The following is a 27,149-nucleotide window of genomic DNA, read 5'->3' on the forward strand; positions in this document are numbered from 1 at the left end:
ATCTGCTGTGGTGGGATTGAACCTAGGTCCCCAGAGCAATACCCTGGGTATCTGGAAAACTAGTCCGGTGACAATACCACTATGCCCCCACCTTCCCTTGAGGATGTCAAAGAAGTGCATGCCAAGCAAAAGAGGAAAATAGAGAGAATTAGGGAGGGAAGTGAAATACACACTTGAAGATTAAAGTTTAGAGGGATTTTTGAAAGCAGGTGACAAGGCAAATGGACCTAGAGAGTGAACTTCCAGGTGACCAGGAGTAGCCCCAGTGCCTGAGAAGGTTATGTGTGGGTGCTTAAAACTGAAGAGGTGTGATATGGAGAAGCTGTGTAAGGATTCAAAAGTGAAAATTTGCATTGTGAAGTTAATTTGCTGCAGGTGGAGTGAGAAAAGAATGTGTATAATCAAAGTGCTGAACTTTGTGCGAGTGAGAATATGAACTTCATTTTCAACAAAGTGAAATTTGTGGAGTGTTGAACTGAGAATGTCAGCCAGGAATATATTAGAGAAGACAAAGTTTGAGGTGTTAAAGGCATTTATCTAGGGTTTATTTTGCAAGCAAAAGATAGAAGCAGAGTTGGCGGTAGGCAATAATTTAGAAACTGGAGAAAGCAGTCTTCCTAATAGAAAGAATATGTGGGAGCAACCAATGTTCAGAACTAAATAAAATAGCACACCTCATCTGCTGACTGAAGCTGAACTGACATTTAGGAATGTTGATAGACTCAAGGTTAAAGAGACATAGGTCCTGGCAAGAGTCAAATAGTGTGACTTCAGCTTTACCTATATTAAGCTGGAGGAAAGGAAACCAGGGCAAGTGTAATTTTGTCAGAGGATAATAAATTGAGACTTTCTTAAGCAATTGTTTAGGCGTTTATTTGTTTCAGATGAAGGAGAACCAGAGGAGCTAATGAGGTAGTCAAGAAATGCAAGAGGCTGCCAGGGAAGAGCTTCTGATTTCCATTGTTTTCAGGGATGCCCATTGCTTTATTTGCAAAATATTTTTGCATATATTTCAACAAACACTGACCTAGATTTTCACCAGAATGGAGAGCCTCACTGTCTGAGCGATAATGGTGGATGAGCCCGGAAATCACAAGTCTCCCCATCCCAGAATGCGACGCTTCCCATTTTCACGGGGGTGGTTTGTGTTTTATGCATGGGCATTTCCTGGAAGTAGCTGGCCATTTAAATCATCAGTTGCCTTCACTCAAGTCGGATATTGGTTAACCAGGCGAGTGAAACCCAAAGTGTGCAGAATAGACCTATTAAAAATAGGTATGAACTTTGTGCAGTTATTTGGATAGCCTCTTGGACAGGTAATTTACTTGTCTGGATATGGTCCAGGGACACCTTCGGGGGAGGTCAGGCACCCTTTGGAATTGGTAAAAGTTGGCATAAAGCTGCATAAAAAGTGCACCAACTTGTTGACTGTCAGTCTTATTGGAACAAATCTGTCAAAATTAACTGTCAAAACTGGCCAGAGACCATTTCAAGAGGATCTTTTAAAAGCATCTATGCATGGGAGCTGTCAAAGCATTTAAAACCTTTTTTTATTCGTTCATGGGATGTGGGCAACGTTGGCAAGGCCAGCATTTGTTGACCATCCCTAATTTCCCTTGAACTGAGTAGCTTGCCACACCATTTCAAAGGGCAGTTAAGAGTCAACCACATTGCTTTGGGTCTAGAGTCACATGCGGGCCAGACCAGGTAAGAATAGCAGGTTTCCTTCCCTAAAGCAGAATAGTGAACTAGATGGATTTTTACGATAATCAACAATGGTTTCATAGTCATTATCACTGAGCCTAGCTTTGCAATTCCAGATTTTTACTTTAATTCAAATTCCACCAGCTGCCATGGTGGGATTGAACCCATGTCCCCAGAGCATTAGCCTGGGCCTCTGGATTACTAGACCAGTGACACTAGGGAGACAGTAGCGTGATGGCAAGGTGCTGGCTTTAAACCTTTGAGAAAAATGTCTGGAGTGTTTAAAAAAAAATAATTGCTTGCTATTTCACTCTGTCTGTTGGCATTAGCCTGTGGGCTACCATTACTGGATAAGTGCCCCATGGCTGATTTCACAACAGTCCATTATAACAGTAGGATACCTGCCATTTCACTGTTTGATTGACAGCTCCAAGTGGTTACCAACTCTTTGGAGTGGCACAATGAATTCCAATGTTTGCTGTAATAGGGGACTATGCACTTGAATGAAATGTTTGATGTTATGAGGCTTTATGTAGTTAAAGAAATGTAAATGTATTTTTTTTCAGAGTGTATTTTTTGGCACAGTGAAGTCTGAAAGAAACACTGAGAAGTTTAATTTATAGAACTTTATTTTATCATATCTCTGCGTGGGACCAGAGGTCTGCCCATGGTGGATACTGGGTGAGTTGGCATGGTAGGGGTAAGAGCAAAGGATGGTCAGAAGAGGGCATGGGTTAGCATGAGTTGGCACCAAATTGGCATGGGGCTATAAAGAGTCATGGGGTACAAAGACATAGGTTGGCATGGAGAGTATGAGGAGCCATAGGATGTGGGTACAGGGGCATAGGTTGGCATGGAGGGTAGGAGGGATTATGGGAAGTGGGTACAGGACATAAGGTGGCATGGGTTGACTCAGATAGGACATGAGGAATGAGTGGGGGGGGGGGGGCGGAGAGCTGAGGGCTGGAGGGATGTTTCATGGTGTATTCCTTATTTATAAAATAAATTGGACACAGTGTCAGAGCCTGAGGCAGGCCTTCCACCCAGTCTGCCTCTGCACCCAGCATCCTCCTCACTACTGTTGGAGCTGCCGGCCCCGAATTTCAACATAGCCCAAACCTTCCCCCTGGCCCCAGACAAAAATCTACTCCACTATTTTAGTTTTGTGAAGATATATTCTGTTGAATAACATGAAAGACATATGGGACTCTTGCCTTTATCAATCGAGGCATAGATTACAAAAGTAAAGAGGTCATGTTGGAGTTGTATAGAACCTCAGTGAGGCCACAGCTGGAGTACTGTGTGCAGTTCTAGTCGCCACATTATAGGAAGGATATGATTGCACTGCAGGGGGTGCAGAGGAGATTCACCAGGATGTTGCCTGGGATGAAATATTTAAGTTATGAAGAGAGGTTGGAGAGACTTGGGTTGTTTTCATTCGAGCAGAGAAGACTGAGGGGTGACCTGATTGAAGTGTACAAGATTATGAGGGGCGTGGTCAGGGTAGGGAGCAGCTGTTCCCCTTAGCTGAAGGGTCAGTCACAAGGGGGCATAAGTTCAAGGTGAGGGACAGGAGGTTTATGGGGGATGTGAGGAAAAATTTTTTTACCCAGAGGGTGCTGATGGTCTGGAATGTGCTGCCTGGGAGGCGGGTTGCCTTACATCCTTTAAAAAGTACCTGGTTGAGCACTTGGCACGTCATAACATTCAAGGCTATGGGCCAAGTGCTGGTAAATGGGATTAGGTAGCTAGGTCAGGTGTTTCTCACGTGTCAGTGCGGACTCGATGGGCCGAAGGGCCTCTTCTGCACTGTGATTCTGTGATTCGGTGACTAGCTTCAGCCAAAAAAGTTCTACGAGTGATCACTCCACAAGCAGCAGAGGCAGTTATTTAGAAGCTAAATTAAGTGAATAATGAGGTGGAATTTGTGTTTACTGGAGCTAAGCTGCATTTGTTAAAGTAGTGATAGAGTATTTATTGAAAGGAGCTGAAAAATGCCTGATGTAGTTATCTATATTGGAATAAATAATTTGTCCAAAAGCAATCATGAGAGGCCTAAAAAAAAATCGAAGTGCAATTTGAACATCGCCACAGGAGAAATTATATTGAATTTTTTGTTACCAAATTTGGGGTGATGCAAATTGAAGAAGAATAAGTTGCAGATTCCACTGAATGCAGGGAAATGTGAAATAATACATTTTGAGTTAAAAGATTCTTAGGCCAGAGTTTTCAGTTTGACGTGCAGGGGGCAGGCCCCACACGTCCGCGCATAAAATGATACGCGGTGAAATCGACGAGCGTCCTGACATCACCGCGCGCCATCGCGATATTTTGCTGGGCAGGCGCGTGATGAAGTTTGATGCACGCCCGCCATTAATTAACGGGCTAGTTAAGGTCCTTAATTCGTCAACCAATGGCGATTTTTAGGCGCCCATGCCATCATCGGGTTGGCGCACGGCACAATGGGCAGGCGGGTAAGAGACTTTTCTATGAACCTCATCCACGGGCGGGATAAGAGGGCTCAGTGGGATCGTCAATCTGCCTTGTGAAGTATTTATTGGAAAAAGTATTTTAAACTTGCCTGTGTGATCTGCAGCGGTTGAGAACGAAGCCTAGCAGCTTTCTGTATACTTTGAACCTTCAGGTCAGGACTCTACAGTCAGTAATCTTTATCAGGCCTGCAGCTTTTTGGTGGCCTCCCCTTAGTGTGGGTATGGGTTCTGACATGCCCACTGGAGGCAGCTCTTCTGAGGAGGGAGGGAGGGCTCGAATGAGGAGGAGGCCAGGAATGCACATTCAGTCTCCAGGGGAGCCACCTTTGGGAGTACAGGCGCAGGCACAAGGGGAACAGGACCAAGAGGTAGTTTAAGGTGGAAGGGGCCGCAGAAGACGCCACTGTCCTGCTGCCAGGGTATACAGGCGGCGAAGCAGCTACCTCAATATGACTGAGGTGCAATGCCGAAGGAGGCTCCGACTGTCAAGAGAGACAGTCAACTACATCTGTCAGATGATTGGGCCTGGGATCTCCCCTAACTTCGTGGGTGGACACCCCATGCCAGTGGCTCTGAAGCTCACAGTTGCCCTCCACTTCTATGCCTGTAGGTCCTTCCAGGGCTCACTGGGTGATCTTTGTGGTGTCTCCCAATCAGCTGTCCACACTTGTGTCAAGTAGGTTACAGATGCTCTGTTCAGGCATGCATTGATGTTCATCCACTTCCGCTGGCACCAGGCAAGCCAGGCACAGCGAGTCAGAGGCTTTGCAGCGATCGCTGGCTTCCCCCGCGTCCAGGGTGCTATAGATTGTACACATGTGGCCATCAAGGTGCCAGCAGGTGAGCTCAGTGCCTTGGTCAACAGAAAGGGCTTCCACTTCATGAATGTGCAGATAGTGTGTGATCACAGGATGCGGATTCTACAAATCTGTGCAAGGTACCCAGGCAGCTCCCATGGCGCCTACATCCTTAAACACTCCCAGGTTCCGGGGCTCTTCAGTGCTCCGGTCCGTCTTGATGGCTGGCTGCTGGGTGACAAGGGCTATCCCCGCAGAAGGTGGCTCATGACGCCTCTCCGCCATCCAATATCAGAAGCTGAACAGCAACACCATAGGAGCCACGCTTCCACAAGGGCTGTGGTGGAGAGAACCATTGGTCTTCTCAAGATGCGCTTCTGATGCCTGGACCCCTCAGGGGGCACACTCCAGTACCCCTCAGATCATGTGTTGGTAATAGTTGTTGCATGCTGCGCTCTACACAATCTTGCGCTGGAAAGGGAGGACGCAGTGGACGATGAAGACGTTGGCGCAGTGGATGCGGCTACACACGATGAGTCCAGCACTGATTCTGAGGATGAGGAAGCACAGGGGAATGCTGAGGGGGTAGATGCTGACCCGGGACTACACCAAGGAGGTAGGGACACTTGGGAGGTTTTAATCCAATGAATCTTCAGCTAGCTCCACACAAATGGATCAGCAGGACCAGCCTTGCCTGGCGCTTCCACACTCGATACCTAACTGCTAACTCTCCCAGGTCACTAGCAGGAAACAAGGGCTTTGGACATAAACTTTTCTGTCCAAACAAACACTCATGACATTTTTCTTAAACATACAAATGCAGAACAAAGGAGCCACCCTCAGCCATGGTAAGACATCTGATTTTGATTTTAACCATCAGATGTTCTTGCAAATCCAAAAGAAAACGTTAAGGAAGCTAAAAATAATTACGAGGACCTAATCTCAGGCCAACACAAAAGAGAAACCCGTGGTGTGCCTAAGGTGCCTTATGCTTTTGTTTATGGGTGCTACGTCTTGGTGCTACCCCATCGCTCAGAGTGGCATCTGAGACAGCCTGTTAACTCTGCTGTCCTGTTGGTCTCGATGACATTGGCAGTCATCCTTTGGCATGTGGAGCCTATGCTAGTCCAGCCTGGGAGGGATCTGCCAGTTCCACAGCTGGCATCTCCCCAGTTGTCGCAGCCTCACTGGATGAAGCAATCACTGGGAGAGGGGCGGAGCAGCTGGTGCCCTCATCTGGAGCAACGTGAGAGGAGCCCGCAGATATGACAGGCAGCTGCTGTGCTGACATGAGATTGCCTCTGACCTCCCTGCTCACCGTGGATGGAAGGGCAATGAGCTGGGAAGCTTGAAGCCCACACCATCTCACACATTGGCACTGACCAGCTGTGGCCACTGGCGCTGTGAGGGCTTGCAGGTCTGAGCGTAACCCCAGGAGGACTCCATTGTTCTCCTGCAAGCCCCTCTCCATGAGAGTCGCCACTCTCTCCATGGAGGAAGAATGATGCTCTGCCATGAGGCTCAATGCATCAGCGATGCTTTGCGTGGACCCCTCTACCATGGACACTAAGTGAAGCATAGCCTCATGTATCACTCCCAGATGGTCCCATACACCCGGCCGCATTTCCTGTAGCTGTTGCATCGCGGACAACTCCAAAGGTACATCATCAGGCAATGACTGAGCATGTGCCTGGTCCCTCCGACTGCCGGTGCCATCAGCACCCTCTGTCTCTGCCAGCTCCTCCAGCGAATGTTAAGAGTCCCCTCCACTGTGTCCTGGGACACTAGCCGATGTTGCAATGTCCACTGGGATGCTAATATCTGCGCTGGTGCCTGCCTTGCAGAAATGGTGTGATGCAGGTGACAGTTGAGGGCCCTCAGGTGTGAGAGGGGGCATCTGGAATTGCTCCTGGTGGACAGGCTCTGATGATGCTAAAATGAACAACAAGGACAGTGGATCAGTTAGCGTGCACAGAGTGACACACTTCATCCCTTTCCCCCGGCTCATTATGTGCTCAACCTTCCAGAACCAATGGACATGAACTTTGGTGGGGTGGCAAATAGTGAGGAGGATAGCCTTACGTTGTTGGTGGATGTAGATGGGCTGGTCAGATGCGCTGATGAATACCAGATGGAAAGTAACGTGGATAAGTGTGAGCTGATGCACTTGGGCAGGACAAACAAGGCACGGGAATTCACGATGAATGGTAGGACTGTAGAAAGTAACGAGGATCAGAGGGAGCTGGGTGTACATGTCGACTGGTCCCTTAAGGTAGAGGGACAGGTACATAAGGTACTTAAGAAGGCAAATGTCATACTTGCCTTTCTTAGCTGAGGCATTGAATCTAGGAGCAGTGAGATAATGCTCCAAGTGCAGAAAACGCTGCCTAGGCCACAGCTATAGTTCTGCATGCAGTTCTGAAATGCGCTTCACGGGAGGGATGTGATTGGAATGGAGAGAGTGCAGAGGTCGTTGACCAGGATGCTGGCTGGGCAGGACAGTTTGAATTATGAGGAAAGATAGCATAAACTGGGGTTATTTCCCCTGGAGCAGAGGAGATTGAAAGGTGACATGATTGAGGTGTATAAACTTATGAGGGGCATAGATAGGGTTGACAGAAAGTAACTTTTCCCTTTGATGGAGGGATCAGTAACCAGGTGGCATAGATTTAAGGTAAGGGGCTTGAGGTTGACAGGGGATGTGATGAGCAACTTTTGCACACACAGTGTGTTGGGAATGTGGAACGCACTGCCTGAAAGGGCGGTAGATGCAGAAACCCTCCTAACATGTAATAAGTATTTAGATATGCAGTTGCGATGTCATGACATACAAGTCCATGGGCATGGTGCTGCGAAATGGGATTAGGAGACTTAAGAAGGTGTTTGATGCGCGCATCTTCGAAGCGCCGAAGGATCTTTTTCTATGATCCACGCCACTGACACTATCACTTTGTGACCGAGCAATGTTGCAACAATAACAAATTAAACAATCATCAGTGCTATGGATGTTGGGAGGACATTGCGGATCTCACTGTTGGCCTCAAATGCCTGGCCGTTCCACCCCAGCCTCACCAACACCAGTTCAGTTGGGCGCATGGCGCCTCTCAGGCTCCAGGGCCTCCTGTTCGAAGCAGCTTAACATGAGGAGGTGATCCTGGCCGCCTCCAGTCCTCGAACGCTCCGACACATTATGTGCGTTCTTCTCCTGAGAAAGAGAGAACACCATTTATTGCGGCAATTTGCACATGGACTCTGCACGCCCGCCACCGCGTGCACACTTCCACTATCCATGAGAGTCAGCAAGTACGCTGGACGGGCCTTAATTGGCCTGCCCGCGTAAAATGGCGGCATGGACCCGATCTTGGGCGCCAATCAGGCCCAGGCCCGTGCCCGCTCCAGTTCCACCCACCTGACAGGCAGAAAATTCTGCCCTTAAGATGGAGGGACAAAGTGACCCAGGAGCTCAAATATTTCGATTCTTAAAGGCATGAATATGGATAGAAAAGACTACAGAAATGCAAATGTAGTTATGGCTTTCATACATAGAGAATTGAATTAGTGCATGCTCCCTATTATAAGAAAGCTGTTGGAGCCCTGTTAAGAGTTCTGTGAAGGTTTGCTAGAATAACTGGCTCATGTTAGTAAGAAGGCTTGAAAAGCCAGGGTTTTTCATGAACAGAAAAGGTTAAGGAGGGTCCTAAAGATTTTCAAAAATTCTGAAAGATTTTGAGAGGGTGTTTAGCAAAAGCCTGTCCTCATTGGTTGGCAAATCTGTGATAAGGGGACATAGGCTCATGATTATTACTAAACGAATGAAGTTAGATTAATTTTTTTCTCATAGAGTTTTATTAGAAAATGAAAACTCCTTGAGTTAAAGTTGAAAGCATCATTTAGAAAGAAATTAATTAACCATTTGGAAAGGAAGACTATAGCAGGATACAAGGAATGGTCAAAAATGTGAGAGTAGATTGGATAGCCGCGGTTGAAAAGCTAGTACCAGGGCTGTACCAGGCTGATGAGACTTCAGCTTCTTGTCAAGAAGTCAGACACGCTTTTGACTTTTATTTTAGTATCCATCCATCCAGTAGCAAGAATTGAGAGGGCTAAATTTAACAGAAGAAAACAACGGTCAGGCGAAAACATGGTTTAGTTTATCAACAAACTCTATAGGCTGGCAGGGAACTGCAATTCTGGAATTTTAAAAGAGGAGCTGGTTCACAGCAGGATTGATGTACAGGTGTTAGACGAAGCATTATCAGAATCTCTTACAGACAAGGAAGATGTAATGCTGGTCTAAGCAGTGCAGGTTGCAAGACAAATGAAACCTAGAAAATAGAATTGGGTGTTCATTCGCAGGGAAGGAGTGGTCTTGTGGAGAAGATCGAGCGGAACCATTCAACTCATAGGACATAAAACGGAATGTGCACCAAAGCCTAAGTCTGCCAAAATAAGGAAAAGCATGCTAACCGCCATTTCAAAATGTCTCCGATGGACGGGAACCAATCACACAAATGAGAAGAATAGAAGAATGTCTGGGGGGTAGTGCGGCGTGGAGAGAGGAGATGGGTGCGAGTGAGAGGGTGGTGAAGAGTATCACAACTGTGGAAAAATTGGCCACTTTATAACTGCTTGTCCCTGAAAGTGCTGACAATTTTCAAAAACAGGGAGAAAATTTTAAAGCAGAGCTATATACAAGAAGTGGAAGAACCACAAGAACAGAAATTAACCTTTCAGGGGGAGATAAATGGCACTGAAACCAAACATTGGAGTGTTAAACTCGAAATGGATGGATGCCCCACAGAGTTTAAAATTAGACACAAGAGCAGGGGTTTCTATTTTGAAACAAAACAGCTCAAATAGATTCCACTGCAACTGTCATCTATTAAATTACAAGGCCCTGGAAGGACTACACTAAAAGTGAAAGGCCAGCTCATGGCAAAGTTGAAATATCAAAATGGAGAAATCCTCAAACCTCTATATCTCATTCAAAATGAGTAACGTGAGCTTATTTGTGGTGTTGAGGCTGTTAAAATTATAGTGTGAACCTGGGTGAAAAGTCTTTGTAATTACTGAACCAGTACAGACAGCCAATGATGTTTGAGTAACAATATTGGGGGATGAGTTAGATTTTAGGTAGACAAGCAAGTCAAGGCTTATGGGGGGTTGGGGGGGGGGGGGGGGTGGCGGCGGTTGGTGGTGCAGACATCAAAGTGGAATTGAGACCACAATCAGATCAGGCATGATCTTATTGAATGCCAGAGCAGGCTCGAAGGGCTGAAGGGCTTACTCCCGGTTCTTAGTCATATGTCCCTATGTGAAAGCAAGAATGCTCTCTACTAAGCAGAAAGGCATGTCTCAAGCTGAAATTAAGCTGTAAGGCATGCCTAAAACTGATACTAACCTGTAGAGAGGATGAAGTTGCTGATGAGAATCATAGCACTACATTCAGAAACAAATTCCCAAAATTCTCTGCAGGGCTGGGAAAAATCAAAGTACCATATTACCCTACGAGCTAATGCTAAACTAATTTTCCTCCTTTACCCTGAGGAAAATTCCTCACAAAAGTCAAGGTCGAAATAGAAGAGATGCAGCAGCAAGGGATTATCTTGCTGGTCACCATGCCAACAAAATGATGTTCAGGTGTAGTTATGGTCTCAAAACCAAACAACTCCATAAGCATCTGCGTTGATTTAACTGAGATAAAAAAAACTTGGAATATGAGGTCCACTCAGTAGCCTCAGCGGATGACAGCCTAGCAAAATTAGCCAGGAACACTTTATTTAACAAATTGATTTGAACGTAGATTTTGGCAACAAAAACAAAAATACCTGGAAAAACTCAGCAGGTCTGGCAGCATCTGTGGAAGGGAGCACAATTAACGTTTCGAGTCCGCATGACTCTTCAACAGAACTAAGGAAAAATAGAAAAGGGCTGAAATATAAGCTGTTTTAGGGGGGTGGGGGGGGCGTTGGGACAAGAGAGCTGGATAGAGGGCCAGTGATAGGTGGAGATAACCAAAAGATGTCACAGACAAAAGGACAAAGAAGTGTTGAAGGTGTTGATATTATCTAAAGGAATGTGCTAATTAAGGGTAGAAAGCAGGACAAGCAAGGTACAGATAGCCCTAGTGGGGTGGGGTGGGGGAAGGAATTGAAAAAGGCTAAAAGGTAGAGATAAAACAATGGATGGAAATACATTTAAAAATAATGGAAACAGGTGGGAAAATAAAAATCTATATAAATGATTGGAAAAAACAAAAAGGAGGGGGGAAAATCGGAAAGTGGGTGGGGATAGAGGAGAGAGTTCATGATCTAAAATTGTTGAACTCAATATTCAGTCCGAAAGGCTGTAAAGTGCCGATTTGGAAGTTGAGGTGCTGTTCCTCTAGTTTGCGTTAAGCTTCATTGGAACAATGCAGCAAGCCAAGGACGGACATGTGGGCATGAGAGTAGGTGGAGTGTTGAAATGGCAAGCGATAGGGAGGTCTGGGTAATGCTTGTGGACAGAACGAAAGTGTTCCACAAAACGATCACCTAGTCTGCGTTTGGTCTCTCCAGTGTAGAGGAAACCGCATTGGGAGGAACGAATGCAGTAGACTAAGTTGAGGGAAGTACAGGTGAAATGCTGCTTCACTTGAAATGAGTGTTTAGGCCCTTGGACGGTGAGGAGAGGGGAAGTAAATGGGCAGGTGTTGCATCCTCTGCGGTTGCATGGGAGGGTGCTGTGGGAGGGGGTGAGGTGTAGGGGGTGATGGAGGAGTGGACCAGGGTGTCACGGAGGGAACGATCCCTATGGAATGCCACCGGGGAGTGTGAAGGGAAGACGTGTTGGTGGTGTCATCATGCTGGAGTTGGCGGAAATGGCGGAGGATGATCCTTTGAATGCGGAGGCTGGTGGAGTGATAAGTGAGGACAAGGGGGACCCTATCATGTTTCTGGGAGGGAGAAGAAGATGTGAGGGCGGATGCGTGGGAGATGGGCTCGACATGGTTGAGGGCCCCGTCAACCACCATGGGTGGAAAACCTCGGTTACGGAAGAAGGAGGACATGTCAGAGGAACTGTTTTTGAAAGTGGCATCATCAGAACAGATGCGACGGAGGCGAAGGAACTGAAAGAATGGGATGGAGTCCTTACAGGAAGCGGGGAATCTCATTGACACCATCACCCATCCAGGACCCTCCACCCCTGCCTGCCCCTCTGTCCCCATCCCGTCTTCCAATCCCAGCCCCGGCCGTGTATTCACCATACCCCCCGACCTTACCCTCTCCGACGCTGAACGTTCAGTGCTCAGCAAAGGACTTAGTTTCATACCCTTACACCCTCATTTCAATGAATTTTGGACTCGGCACAATGCTGAGCTCTTCTTCCGCTGCCTTCGTCTCCGTGCTCACTTCTTTGGGCAGGAGTCCTCTCCCCGTTCAACAGATCCTTTTACCCACCTCCAATATTCTCCCTCCACCTGGACCCCTCCCTCTGGATTCTTACCTTCTCTTGATCTTTTTATTGAGAACTGTCGGCATGACATTAGTCGTCTCAATTTTTCTGCTCCTCTCACCCATTTTAACCTGTCTCTCTCTGAACTTGCTGCACTCCGTTCTCTCAGGTCTAACCCTGACATTGTCATCAAACCCGCTGTCAAGGGTGGTGCTGTTGTTGTCTGGCACACTGACCTCTACCTCGCAGAGGCTGAGCGTCAACTCATAGATACTTCCTCCTACCTCTCCCTGGGCCATGACCCCACTACTGAACATCAAGCCATTGTTTCCAGGACTGTTACTGACCTCATCTTCTCTGGAGATCTTCCTTCCACAGCTTCCAACATGATAGTCTCCCAACCTCGGACGGTACCTCTTACCCAAAATTCACAAACAGGACTGTCCCGGCAGACCGATCATGTCAGCCTGTTCCTGCCCCACGAAAGTTGAAAGGGGACCTGATAGAAGTGTATAAGATCATGAGAGGCATAGATAGGGTGGATAGGAAGGCACTTTTTCCATTAGTAGAGGGGTCAATAACCAGGAGGTATAGATTTAAGGTAACTGGTGGAAAGCTAAGAGGGGAGTTGAGGAGAAATCCTTTCACCCAGAGGGTGTTGGGTGTCTGGAACACACTGCCCGAAAGGGTGGTTGAGTCAGAAACTCTCGTAACATTTAAAAGATATTCACTTGTATTGCCATAGCTTCCAGGGCCATGGGCCAAGCGCTAGAAAATGGGATTAGTGCAGTCAAATCTTTGATGAATGGCATGGACATGATGGGCTGAATGGCCTCCCACTGTGCTGTAAATGTCTGTGAATCTATGAGTCACCTAGGAGAAGAACAATCACAGCAACAGAAGGGAGATTATGGAATATCCTCGACCTCAAATGGAGATTGGAACAAAGGAAATGTGTCAACGCACCTCAGAGATTAACACTGTGAAGCTGAGACTTCTGGTGAAGATGTAGGAGTCCTAAATGAAATAGCTGCTAGGCTGGGCCTGTGGCAAGTGGTGAGCGAACAAACAAGAGGGAAAAACATATTAACCTCTTCCTCACCAAACTTTCTGTTGCAGATGCATCTGTCCATGACAGTATTGTAGGAGTGCCCACTGCATAATCCTTGTGGAGACAAAGTCCTTTCTTCACATTGAGGATACCCTCCATTGTGTGGCACTACCGCCATGCTAAATAGGATAGATTTTGACCAGATCTAGCACCTCAAGCCAGGCATCCATGAGGCACTGTGAACCATCAGCAGGAGCAGAATTGTATGCAACCACAATCTGCAACCTCATGCCCCAACATATCCTTCATTCTACCATCACCACCAGGCCAGGGGATCAACCCTGGTTCAAGGAAGAGTGCAGGAGGGCATGCCAGGAGCAGCACCAGACATACCTAAAAATGAGGTGTCAACCTGATGAAGCTATAACATAGGACTACTTGCATGCCAAACAGCATAAGCAGCAAGTGAAAGACTGAGCTCAGCAATTCCACAACCAATGGATCAGATCAAAGTTCTGCACACTTATCATATCCAGCCATGAATGGTGGTGGACAATTAAACAACTCACTAGAGGTGGAAGCTCCACTAATATCCCCATCCTCAATGATAGAGGAGCCCGCCACAGCAGTACAAATGATAAGGCTGAAGCATTCACAACAAGCTTCAGCCAGAATTGCTGAGTGGATGATTCATCTTGGCCTCCTCTGGTGGTCTCCAGCATCACAGATGCCAGTCTTCAGCCAATATGATTCACTCCACGTGATATCAAGAAACAGCTGAAGTCACTGGATACTGCAAAGGCTATGAGCCCTGAAAATATTCCGGCAATAGCAGTGAAGACTTGTGCTCCAGAACTTGCCATGCCCTTAGCCAAGCTGTTCCAAGATGACTCGAACACTGGCATTTACCCAGCAATGTGGAAAATTTCCCAGGTATGTCCTGTACACAAAAAGCAGGACAAATCAAACCTGGCCAATTACCGCCTCATCAGTCTACTCTCGATCACCAGTAAAACAATGGAAGGGCTCATCAACAGTGCTATCGAGCAGCACTTGCTTAGCAATAACCTGCTCACTGACACTGAGTTTGGGTTTTGCCAGGGTCGCTCAGCTTCTGTGCTCATAACAGCCCTAGTTCAAAAATGGACGAAAGAGCTGAACTCTAGGGGTAAGGTGAGAGTGATTGCCCTTGACATCAAGGCAGCATTTGACAGAGTGTGGCAGCAAGCAGCCCTCGCAAAACTGGAATCAGGGGTAAAACTGCTGGTTGCAGCCATACCTAGCACAAAGGAAGATGTTCGTGGTTGTTGGAGGTCAATCATCTCAGTTCCAGGACATCACTGCAGGAGTTCCTCAGGATAGTGCTCAGGGCCAACCATCTTCAGCTGCTTGATCAATGACCTTCCTTCCATCATAAGGTCAGAAGTGGGATGTTCGCTGATGATTGCACAATGATTGCACCATTCTCAACTCCTCAGATTCTGAAGCAGTTCATGTCCAAATGCAGCAAGACATGGACGACATCCAGGCTTGGGCTGACAGGTGGCAAATTACATTCATGCCACACAAGTGCCAGGCAATGACCATCTCCAGCAAGAGAGAATCTAACCATCGCTCCTTGACATTCAATGGCATTACCATCATTGAATCCCCACTATCAACATCCTGGGGTTACCATTGACTAGAAACTGAACTAGACTAGCCATATAAATACAATGGCTACAAGAGCAGGTTGGAGGCTAGGAATCCTGTGGGGAGTAACTCACCCCCTGATTCCTCAAAGCCTGTCCACCATCTACAAGGCACAAGTCAGGAGTGTGATGGGATACTCTCCACTTGCTTGGATGAGATGTTGCAGCTCCAACAACACTCAAGAAGCTTGACACCATTAAGTACAAAGCAGACCGCTTGATTGCACCCCTTCCACAAACATTCACTCCCTCCATCACCGATGAACAGTAGCAGCCATGTGTACTATCTACAGGATGCACTGCAGAAACTCACAAAGGCTCTTTCGGTAGCACCTTCCAAACCCCACAACCACTAACACCTAGAAGGACAAGGGTACTAGATACATGGGGAACTTGTTCCTCTCCAAGCCACTCACCATCCTGACTTGGAAATATACAGCCCTTCCTTCATTGTCGTTGGGTCAAAATCCTGGAACTCCCTCCTTAATGGCACTGTGGGTGTACCTACATCACAGGGACTGCAGCATTTCAAGAAAGCAGCTCATCACCATCTTTTCAAGAGCAGTTAGGGATGGGCAATAAATGCTGGTCTAGCGACCGAAGCCCACATCCTGTAAATGAAAAAATATATGTATGAATGGGATAAAGACTTCAGAGGAGATGTAGAGTAAAGGGTTAACATCGGAAGCATAAATGATGCTGATGTAATAGTGACGTCAGATCACATGACTGAGTATTAAGAGAGATCTTGAAGTGAGCAGAAGCCCTTGCCTCATGTCAAGGTTCAAATGTATAAATATTTGCTTTCAATTAATATTTCTGGTGAAAAAGATTATGGACTCGAGTAGCATACTTTTGGGAGACTAGACAATCCCCAAACACCATCTGAATGCCTACCACACAACAAAACATTTACAATTTTAGCCGTGACTGACGCCCTGTTTGCAGCAGTACCCCTCTGCCATATAATGTGCCTACCTGTAGTCCTGATTGGGCATGGAGCCTCCCTTTACACCTCCAATTGGCCTGCTTCCCACCGCTTGGCCACTAATTGACCATCTGACACTTAATTGAATGAGCAGAGACAGCAGGGGTGGGAGCCAGTAGACTATTCTGTTTCTGTTCTGCCTCCATCACCCTGCTGAGTAATGCAAAATCCAGCCCCCATGGGATATAACCCTTATTGGTGAATCAGTGTCATATTTTATCTATGATTGAAAATATAAAGCATAAATATGCCTTTGAATTAGCTAGAGTTGAAATGGAGGCAGGCCTCTCCTAACAAACTTTCAAAAAGAGACCACAAACTCACAAAAGAAACCATTGTTTACAAGACACAGACAGGTGCTAAGATTGTAGAATAGCCGTTGAAATTTAATGAGTATTTTATGCATAAAACAATAACATGCTCTCTCTTTCTGCTTCTATTTGATTATCTTAACTGTAATTAAGTCTGACTATTATGTTCAGCTTGAGAATAATAATCTAACAGCATTGGTATTTACTTCCTATTAGAAGGCTATCCCATGTGGTCTCTCTTGCATTATTCTGTATTAAAGGATATGCAAAGGAGCGGAGGCTTCTGTTCTGAGGAGGCTTGATGTTCTTTAAGAAACTGCTTCTCCATTAAGTATTGGGAGACATCCTAAACCATAAAAATTAGCTGCATAGTTTTGATGCCTTGAGATAAAAAAAATTTGAACTGGAAATGATTCTTAATTTTAATACAAGGACGTAGGGAAGAAGAACATGTTCTATGGCAGATGTTCAGCTTATGTAGTAAAAGGAAGGGAACAGTTTTGAAGAATAATGATTTAAAACAGAGGGAAGGACAATAATGGTTCTGAAAAAGAGAAAGGTTAGATGCTAGTGGTTAGAAAGGGACTATCTAGTATAATGAACAGTGGGAGGGGAGGGTAACATGATGGAGCTTACTGAAGTGCAGAGATCAGAAGATTCAACAAAACTGATGGGACAAAATTTATAGATCCAAATGGTAGAAAAGAATGAAGTATTAAAATAAGTTTCCTTGCGAAGATCATTGGATTAGAGTTGGAGAAGTTAAATAAGCAGTAAAACTCAGCTTTCTCTCTTGGCAACCTAGCAACTATGCCATCAGAAATGATAAGAGGAGAAAGAGAAATTTGAAATAAACCAATGGCTTGGGACCAGGAGGAACGACATCTTGAGGATAAGGAAGACATCAGCTGATGCTATTTTTTAATAAAGTTACACTTGGCAGCTTTAATAGTGAAATTACAGAGGCTACGAGCAGAGCTTGTGTTGGCTCCCTCCTTCAGGCTGATATCAGATGCGGTAGGTGGAATTTTTATGAAGCACAGCCAAATGATAGGCATAAATGAATCAAGATATTATAACAGATCTGATGGGAGATCAAGTGTGAGGTAAGCAACTTTCTGTGCCAGCTGGATAACAGCAATTGCTTTACTGGTATACATGGAAAGATCATAGAGCAAGAAAGTAATATTTGGACCAAAGAAAAGCAGCAAACTAAAGTGTTTACTTATTTATAAACCATAATGTTATGATTTCAGCAGTATTCAAACTGCACTTAACAAAGGCACACAATAATGTGGGGCAAGCTGTGCAATGACTTGTGATAGAAAACCCTCCTCCTATTTTGCGTAGGCTACTGCCAGAGAAAAAGCCGATCCAGGGAGGTTTTTTTTAAAGCACAGTAGGTTGAGGGCGGTGCTGTCAAACAGCTGTGGCTTGTCCAATAAAAAGGAACATTGTGATGGTGATGGGAGACGTGAAAGTCAGTATTTAGAAACTGAAACAAAAACAAAAATACCTGGGAAAACTCAGCAGGTCTGACAGCACCTGTGGAAAGGAATACAGTTAACGTTTCGAGTCCGAATGACTCTTCATCAGAACTAAGTAAAAATAGAAAAGAGGTTAAAATATAAGCTGGTTTAAAGGGGAGTGGGACAGGTAGAGCTGGATAGAGGGCCAGTGATAGATGGAGATTGCCAAAAGATGCCATAGATAAAAGGACAAGAGGTGTTGATGGTGGTGATATTAGTTAAGATATATGCTAATGGTGACATTAAGGGTAGAAAGCATGACGAGCAAGGTACAGATACCCTAGTGGGGGTAGGGTGGGGGGAAGGGATCGAAATAGGCTAAAAGGTAGAGATAAAACAATGGATGGAAGTACATTTAAAAATAATGGAAATAGGTAGGAAAAGAAAAATCTATATAAATTATTGGAAAAAAGGGGGATCAGAAAGGGGGTGGGGATGGAAGAGAGAGTTCATGATCTAAAGTTATTGAACTCAATTTTCAGTCCGGAAGGCTGTAAAGTGCCTAGTTGGAAGATGAGCTGCTGTTCCTCCAGTTTGCGTTGAGCTTCACTGGAACAATGCAGCAGGCCAAGGACAAACATGTAGGCATGAGAGCAAGGTGGTGTGCTGAAATGGCAAGCAACAGGGAGGTCTGGGTCATGCTTGCAGACAGACCGAAGGTGTTCTGCAAAGCGGTCACCCAGTCTGCGTTTGGTCACTCCAATGTAGAGGAGACTGCGTTGGGAACAGCGAATGCTGTAGACTAAATTGAGGGAAGTGCAAGTGAAATGCTGCTTCACCTGAAAGGAGTGTTTGGGCCCTTGGACGGTGAGGAGGGGGGAAGTAAAGAGACAGGTGTTGCACCTTCTGCAGTTGCATGGGAAGGTGCTGTGGGAGGGGTTTGAGGTGTAGAGGGTGATGAAGGAGTGACCCAGGGTGTCCCAGAGGGAACGATCCCTGCGGAATGCCGCCGGGGTAGGGTGAAGGGAAGATGTGTTTGGTGATGGCATCATGCTGGAGCTGGCGGAAATGGTGGAGGATGATCCTTTAAATACGAAGGCTGGTGGGGTGATAAGGGAGGACAAGGGGGACCCTATCATGTTTCTGGGAGGGAGAGGAAGGTGTGAAGGTGGATGCGTGGGAGATGGGTCGGACACGATTAAGGGCCCTGTCAACCACCGTGAGTGGAAAACCACGGTTAAGGAAGAAGGAAGACATGTCAGAGGAACTGTTTTTGAAAGTGGCATCATCAGAACAGATGCGATGGAGGCGAAGGAACTGAGAGAATGGGATGGAGTCCTCACAGGAAGCAGGGTGTGAGGAGCTGTAGTCGAGGTAGCTGTGGGAGTCAGAAGGCTTGTAATGAATATTGGTGGACAGTCTATCACCAGAAATTGAGACAGAGAGGTCAAGGAAGGGAAGGGAAGTGTCAGACATGGACCATGTGAAAATGATGGAGGGGTAGAAATTGGAAGCAAAATTAATAAAATTTTCCAGATCCAGTTGAGAGCATGAAGCAGCACCGAAGCAATTATCGATGTACCAGAGAAAGAGTTGTGGGAGTGGGCCAGAGTAGGACTGGAACAAGGAATGTTCCACATACCCCATAAAGAGACAGGCATAACTGGGGCCCATGTGGGTACCCATAGCCACACCTTTTATTTGGAGGAAGTGAGACAAGTTTAAGGAGAAATTGTTCAGTGAGAGAACAAGTTCAGCCAGATGGAGGAGAGTAGTGGTGGTTGGGGATTGTTCGAGCCTCTGTTAGAGGAAGAAGTGGAGAGCCCTCAGACCATCCTGGTGGGGGATGGAGGTGTAGAGGTATTGGACAAGCAAGGTACAGATACCCTAGTGGCTATCTGAAGAGGAGGCGGTTGGGGCCAGGGAACTGGAAATTGTTGATATGATGTTGGGTGTCAGAGGAATCGCGGACGTAGGTGGGAAGAGACTGGACAAGGGGAGAGAGAATGGAGTCAAGATAGCAAGAAATGAGTTCCTTGGGGCAGGAACAAGCTGACACAATCGGTCTGCCAGGACAGTCCTGTTTGTGGATTTTGGGTAGGAGGTAGAAGCGGGCCGCCCGAGGTTGGAAGACTATAAGGTTGGAAGCTGTGGAAGGAAGATCTCCAGAGGAGATGAGGTCAGTGACAATCATAGAAACAATGGCTTGATGTTCAGTGGTGGGGTCATGGTCGATGGGGAGGTAAGACTTGCAGCTCCTTCTGGAGCAGGTGCAGCAAAGGAGAGCGGCCTAATTTGGAACTGAAGATAATCCTCCATTAGAAACAGATATGGCAGCTACAAAAGGGGAAATAGCAGACTTAGGCAGTAGAGCCACTCATTTCTCTCATACTTTATGGCAAATGAAGAATAAGTCTGCGATATTAGGAGAATATGAGTGTGCTGCTTACTTTTATGCACACTTCTTTTGGGAGATCATGTATGCTATAAATCTAAGCTGTGAAACCCTGTTCTCTTTGAGAGTACTATTTCAAATGTAAATAACTGTTGCTCTTTGCACAGACTCTTTCATTGTACTTAAATTACATTTCACACCCCTTGAAAGATAGGGACGCAGCTTAAGGACAATAAAGTGATCCAGTAGTAGATAATCCTGATCTCCTAAGAACTTAGAATCACAGAAGGAGGCATTCAGCCTGTTGTATCTGCACCAGCTCTCTGGCACGAGTGGAATTGCTCATTCAATCTCATGCCCTCTCCCCATAACCCTGCACATTTGTCCTTTTCAGATAATAATCTAGCTCTCTCATGAATGCCTGGATTTAACCTGCCCCCATCATACTCTCAGGCAGCACATTCCTGATCTTAATGGCTCGCTCTGTCAAAAGATTTCTCCTCATGTCTTCATTGTTTCTTTTGAGAATTACTTTAAATCTGTGCCCTTTCATTCTTGATCCTTCCATCAATGGGAACAGTTTCTCTCTGTCAGTCCAGACTGCTCATGATTTTGAATGACTCTATCAAAACTCTTTTCAACCTTCTCCAAGGAAAACAGTCCCAACTTCTCCAATCTGTCTATGTAACTGAAGGTTCTTCATTCTTGGAACCATTCTTGTGAATCTTTTCTGCACTGTCTCTAATACCTTCATATATTTTCTAAAGTGTGGTGCCCAGAACTGGATGCAGCACTCCAGTTGAGGCCGCACCAGTATTTTATGCAAGTGTAACATAACCTCCTTGCGCTTATATCCTTTGCCCCTATCAGGATATTGTATGCTTTATTAACTACACTCTCAACCTCTTTTGCTACCTTCAATGACTTTTGCACATATGCGCCCAGGTCCCCCTGCTCCTGCATCCCTTTTAGAATTATACCCTTTATTTTACATTGTCTTTCCATGTTCTTTCTAACAAAATGGATCATTTTAAACTCTCCTCATCTGCATAGTATATATAGGGCACTGTGGGATGACATGCAACAAAGACAAAATGGATGCTTTTTAGATAATTGCCATTGATATGAGGAATATAATTTCTATGATCAGATACCAGTGGATCACTAATTAAGTATAAACCATTTCTGTTCAAATAGACCATAAGTTGATATGAAGAGCCCAGATGCTTATGTAGGTTCCATGTGTGACTCTTTATACTCAGGGTGAAATCCAATGAAAGCTCTGTGCCTTGTCCAGCAGTTGCCTTTTATCCTTTAGAGGAAAACTGAAAAAGCTGTTGCTCCTTGTAACAGCTCTCATTTCCCTAATTCACGGAAACATTGTAGACTATGTGATGTGACAGATGCCAGCCTTGGTGATAGCTCTCTTTCCTCGTGATTCAGAAAGTTATGGGTTCAAGTTCTTCCCCAGAGATAATCTAGGCTGACACTTCAGTACAGTATTGAGGGATTACTGCACTATTGAAGGTGCCATCTTTTGGATGAAGCATTAAGTGGACGCCATGTCCACCTGCTTAGATAGTTGTACATGGTACTATTCAATGAAAAGCAGGCAATTGCTGCTGGTACCCTAGCCAATGTCAAACCTTCAACCAGTATTAATACATGTTATCTGTGTGCAAAGTTCAATGCTGCTGGTGATATCTGACTGTGTGCAAATTGGCTACTACGTTTCCTAAATTACAAAGTGACTAGAATTCAAAAGTACTTCAGCAGCTGTGAAGCACTTTGACATGCCCTGAACCTATGAAAGGCAATAAGTAAGTGTAAATTCTTTCTTCCTGATGCCCATCTATGCCAGCCTCTTTCTTCTCCCCTTGCATTCTCTTTATCCCCCACATGCTTGTGCTCTCTCATCTGTCTGTGTGCACTCTCTTCCCTCCCATACCCTCTCTCCTCTTGTGTGTGCTATTCTCCCCTTGCATTCACCACTGTCCCCCTTGCATGTTCTCACACCCACGCTCACTATGGCTCCCTCCCTCCCTCCCTCTTTGCACCATTTTTCCTTCGCTGGTGCACCTACTCCCTCCCCACTCATGCTGAATCACTCAGTCTCCCCCTCAAAGCAATGTTGGATCAACTATTGAAACAGTCTGGCTGCAAGGTAGCCTCATTTTACCGACTGCTGCCATCGGCTATGCTGTAAACAACAATAACGATACTCTATAAACTGCTGGAAATGCTCAGCAAATCATGCAGCATCTGTGGAAAGAAAAACAGAGGTAATGGATGAAGTCTGTAACTTTCATCTGAACTGGGAAAACTATGGACTTAGCTGGTTTTAAGCAAATGAAATGAAAAATTAACTACTCTTTCATGTCCAATAGTCTTTGCATTGCCGCTCTGATTATCCTATTGGGGAATGGATGGCACATCAGAGGCCTAATACAGGAATATTTAGGTTTTAAAATTGAGGCAATGCAGAAAATATGTTACAATGCCCATATCTGATACTGTTTCTTATCTACTTCTTTTTGTTTTAGAAAAAACTTCCATGATCCAATATTATAATCCCTTTATCTGGCTCAAGCAAGGAGAGGATTGGGGATTTAATACTTTTGAAATGTATTCAGGAAAGCTAGGGAAGGAAAACAGGAGGGGATTGGCAATATTGATTAACAATACTGTTATAGCACTGGAAAAGAATGATGTACTTGAGAGACAAGGAGAGACAATAGCCACAGGGTTGATAGAAGACAGTGCATATGAGAGTTGGGAGAGGCTATATGCTGGGAGTAGAATCATTCTGGACCAAACAGTACTGAAGACAAAATTAGAAGCATGGAATGCAAAGAACTGAGCGAGGAGCAAAAACACTCGGTGTCGAGTCAGGAGAAGGAGATCCTGAAGGTGTTATCCAGTAGCTGTAGTTACCCAAACAGCAGACTACAAAGGATCTGGTGTAGTCAAAGTGGGTCTAGCAAAGTCAAGACTGGCAGTAAAGCCTAGCATCAACCCATGTGTGGTTAGGATAGGGATTCTTAGTGATTGGGAGGTAGGATGGATGTTTATGGGTCACTGTGTGATTTTGTTGAATTATTTATTTTCGCCTATTAATGTTAGAATAGAGGAATATAATATGTGATTGACCTGTCACAGATGTTGTAATCCATACAAACTTTAAGGTAGAATGCAATTGGTTTAGTCAAGAAAACTATAAATCAGCAAGGTTATGAGAGGTGGCTCTGCAATCTGCTTGGTTTCTGGTTATGGAATCTGATGGCTTCAAGAGATAGTGGTTCTAGTTTTTTATTCTGATTGGTCAAAGAGATTCTACACATCCATGTAATACAGTCAAAAGACTTCGAGACAGATAGACAACTGTGTTAACATTCTGTGGCAATGAATGGTCTTACACTTACTCCATAGACTCACTTGCCCTTTTGGAAAATTCCTTGGCACACTCTGTTGCAAAATAGGGTTATTTTGATTAACCTTTTCTATAAATTTGCTCATATAATTTCAAATCAGCGTCCTGCTTTTGATAAGTTGCTAAGTGCTTTCACATGCAGTCTTGCATTTCCATTGAAACGGAGGCAGATTTCTCATCATCCAACATCAATTTTTTAGTTTCTTCAGAATTTCCATTGCTTGTAAAGTTGTTCCCATAACCATATTTCTTACATTCTTGATAAAAGTTTTGAATTGAACTACTGTATTTTTTAAAATTAATTTTTCTTTTCTTAACCTGTCTATTAGCTGAAGTGTATCCATATTCCATTGCCAAAATCTAGTACTGTTTCTTATCTGCTTCTATTTTTTTTTAGGAAAAAACTTCCATTATCCAATATTATAATTCCTTTATCTGGCTCAAGCAATGAGAGGATTGTGGATTTAATACTTTTGAAATATATTCAGGAAAGCTAGGGAAGGGAAAAAGGAGGGGGTTGGCAATTGTTATAGCACTGGAAAGGAATTATGTACTGGAGCATTCAAATACAGAATTAAGGATCAATAAAAAGGCTAATAACTTGCCAGGTATGTATACAATTCACCACCATTTAGTGGGAAAGATATAAAGGAGGACATTTATCGATACATTTCAGGAAGATGCTAGATCTATAGATTAGTGATACTGGGGAAACTTCAATTATCCTTATATAGAGGGGAAAGCAGGAAAGAAGTTCCTGAAATATGAACTTTCTCAATCAGTATGTTTCTAGCCCAATAAGGAAGAAGCAGTCACCAACTTTAACTTTAACACCTATGTGTTCTACTGTACTATTGTCGTTGACATCTTTTGATGATCTGCTTCTATCACTGCTTGTTTGTCCCTACAACCACACCACCCCCCCACCTCTCTCTCTCTCTACCTCTCCGCCCCCCACACACACACCTTAAACCAGCTTATATTTCAACTCTTTCTTGGACTCGAACTCAAGTTCTGTCGAAGGGTCATGAGGACTCGAAATGTCAACTCTTTTCTTCTCCGCCGATGCTGCCAGACCTGCTGAGTTTTTCCAGGTAATTCTGTTTTTGTTTTGGATTTCCAGCATCCGCAGTTTTTTTGTTTTTATCTCTGTGTTTAATTGACTGTCACTGCTCTTCAAGAAATGCCTACCTCCTTGAAGAAGTTCTGTTCCTCTCTGCGACAAGATTTCCGTATCCCTCTGTTGTCTTGCTCACCTTCCTTGCTTTCCATTTCCCTCCTAGTGTTTGACAAGGTGTTTACTAAAACCCGCTTTCACAGCCATATCTCCTTTCTCAGTGACTGTCTCCGTCTCCAACTTACCCCACGTGGATTTCAACTGAAATTCCACCCCTCATGTTTCGAACCCACCCAGGATTACAGGTATCTCCGGGACATAAAACGTTTCTCGGACTGCTGTTCCCGTCACATTCTGAAATCCACACTCAGTGCCATGCGCCGCCATATGAACACACTCGACCTCTCCCTCCAGCAGCACCGCCGTACCCTTTTTCAAAGCTGCGCATGCCCCCAGTTTCATTTTATCCTTCGGCTCATCCGACGCCTCAACAAGAAACTTTTTCTCTTTCTCTCAAGTGCTAAGGAACGCAAGCTCCAACAACTCATCGACACCAACACCCATCTAGGACCCTCCACCCCTGCCTGTCCCTCCGTCCCCACCCTTTCTTCCAATCCCAACCCCAGCCGTGTATTCACTATACCCCCTGACCTTCCCCTCTCCGATGCTGAACATTCAGTGCTCAGCAAAGGACTTAGTTTCATACCCTTACGCCCTCACCTCAATGAATTTCGGGCTCGGCATGACACTGAACTCTTCTTTCGCCGTCTTCGTCTCCGGGCTCACTTCTTTGGGCAGGAGTCCTCTCCCAGTTCAACGGATCCTTTTACCCATCTCCAATATTCTCCCTCCACCTGGACCCCTCCCTCTGGATTCTTACCTTCTCTCGATCTTTTCATTGAGAACTGTCGGCGCGACATTAGTCGTCTCAATTTCTCTGCTCCTCTCACCCATTCTAACCTGTCTCTCTCTGAACTTACTGCACTCCATTCTCTCAGGTCCAACCCTGACATTGTCATCAAACCCGCTGACAAGGGTGGTGCTGTTGTTGTCTGGCGCACTGACCTCTACCTCGCGGAGGCTGAGCGTCAACTCGCAGACACTTCCTCCTACCTCTCCCTGGACCATGACCCCACCACTGAACATCAAGCCATTGTTTCCAGGACTGTCACTGACCTCATCTCCTCTGGGGATCTCCCTCCCACAGCTTCCAACCTGATAGTCGCCCAACCTCGGACGGCCCGCTTCTATCTCCTACCCAAAATCCACAAACAGAGCTGCCCCGGTAGACCGATCGTGTCAGCTTGCTCCTGCCCCACAGAACTCATTTCTCGTTATCTTGACTCCCTTCTCTCTCCCCTTGTCCAGTCCCTTCCCACCTACATCCGTGATTCCTCTGACACCTTACGTCACATCAACACTTTCCAGTTCCCTGGCCCCAACCGCTTCCTCTTCACCATGGACGTCCAATCCCTCTACACCTCCATCCCCCACCAGGATGGTCTGAGGGCCCTTAGCTTCTTCCTCGAACAGAGGCCCGAACAATCCCCATCCACCACTACTCTCCTCCGTCTGGCTGAACTCGTTCTCACGCTGAACAATTTCTCCTTCAACTCCTCTCACTTCCTCCAAATAAAAGGTGTGGCTATGGGTACCCGCATGGGCCCCAGCTATGCCTGCCTCTTTATGGGGTATGTGGAACATTCCTTGTTGCAGTCCTACTCCGGCCCCCTTCCACAACTCTTTCTCCGGTACATCGATGATTACTTCGGTGCCGCTTCATGCTCTCGTCGGGACTTGGAAAAATTTATTAATTTTGCTTCCAATCTCCACCCCTCCATCATTTTCACGTGGTCCATCTCTGACACTTCCCTCCTCTTCCTTGACCTCTCTGTCTCAATCTCTGGTGATAGACTGTCCACCAATATCCATTACAAACCCACCGACTCCCACAGCTATCTCGACTACAGCTCCTCACACCCCGCTTCGTGTAAGGACTCCATCCCATTCTGTCAGTTCCTTCGCCTCCGTCGCATCTGTTCCGATGATGCTACATTCAAAAACAGTTCCTCTGACATGTCCTCCTTCTTCCTTAACCGAGGTTTTCCACCCACGGTCGTTGACAGGGCCCTCAACCGTGTCCGGCCCATCTCCCGCGCATCCGCCCTCACGCCTTCTCCTCCCTCCCAGAAACATGATAGGGTCCCCCTTGTCCTCACTTATCACCCCACCAGCCTCGGCATTCAAAGGATCATCCTCCGCCATTTCCG

General features: G+C 45.6%; 1 protein-coding gene across 1 annotated transcript in view; it reads left to right on the top strand.

Annotated features, from left to right (window-relative positions):
- Positions 1-27,149, top strand: part of cntnap2a (contactin associated protein 2a) — a 1,656,857-nt gene that overhangs the window by 20,238 nt on the left and 1,609,470 nt on the right. The window lies entirely within an intron of this gene.

Source organism: Carcharodon carcharias, chromosome 3, assembly GCF_017639515.1.
Source record: "Carcharodon carcharias isolate sCarCar2 chromosome 3, sCarCar2.pri, whole genome shotgun sequence".
NCBI classification, from domain to species: Eukaryota; Metazoa; Chordata; class Chondrichthyes; order Lamniformes; family Lamnidae; genus Carcharodon; species Carcharodon carcharias.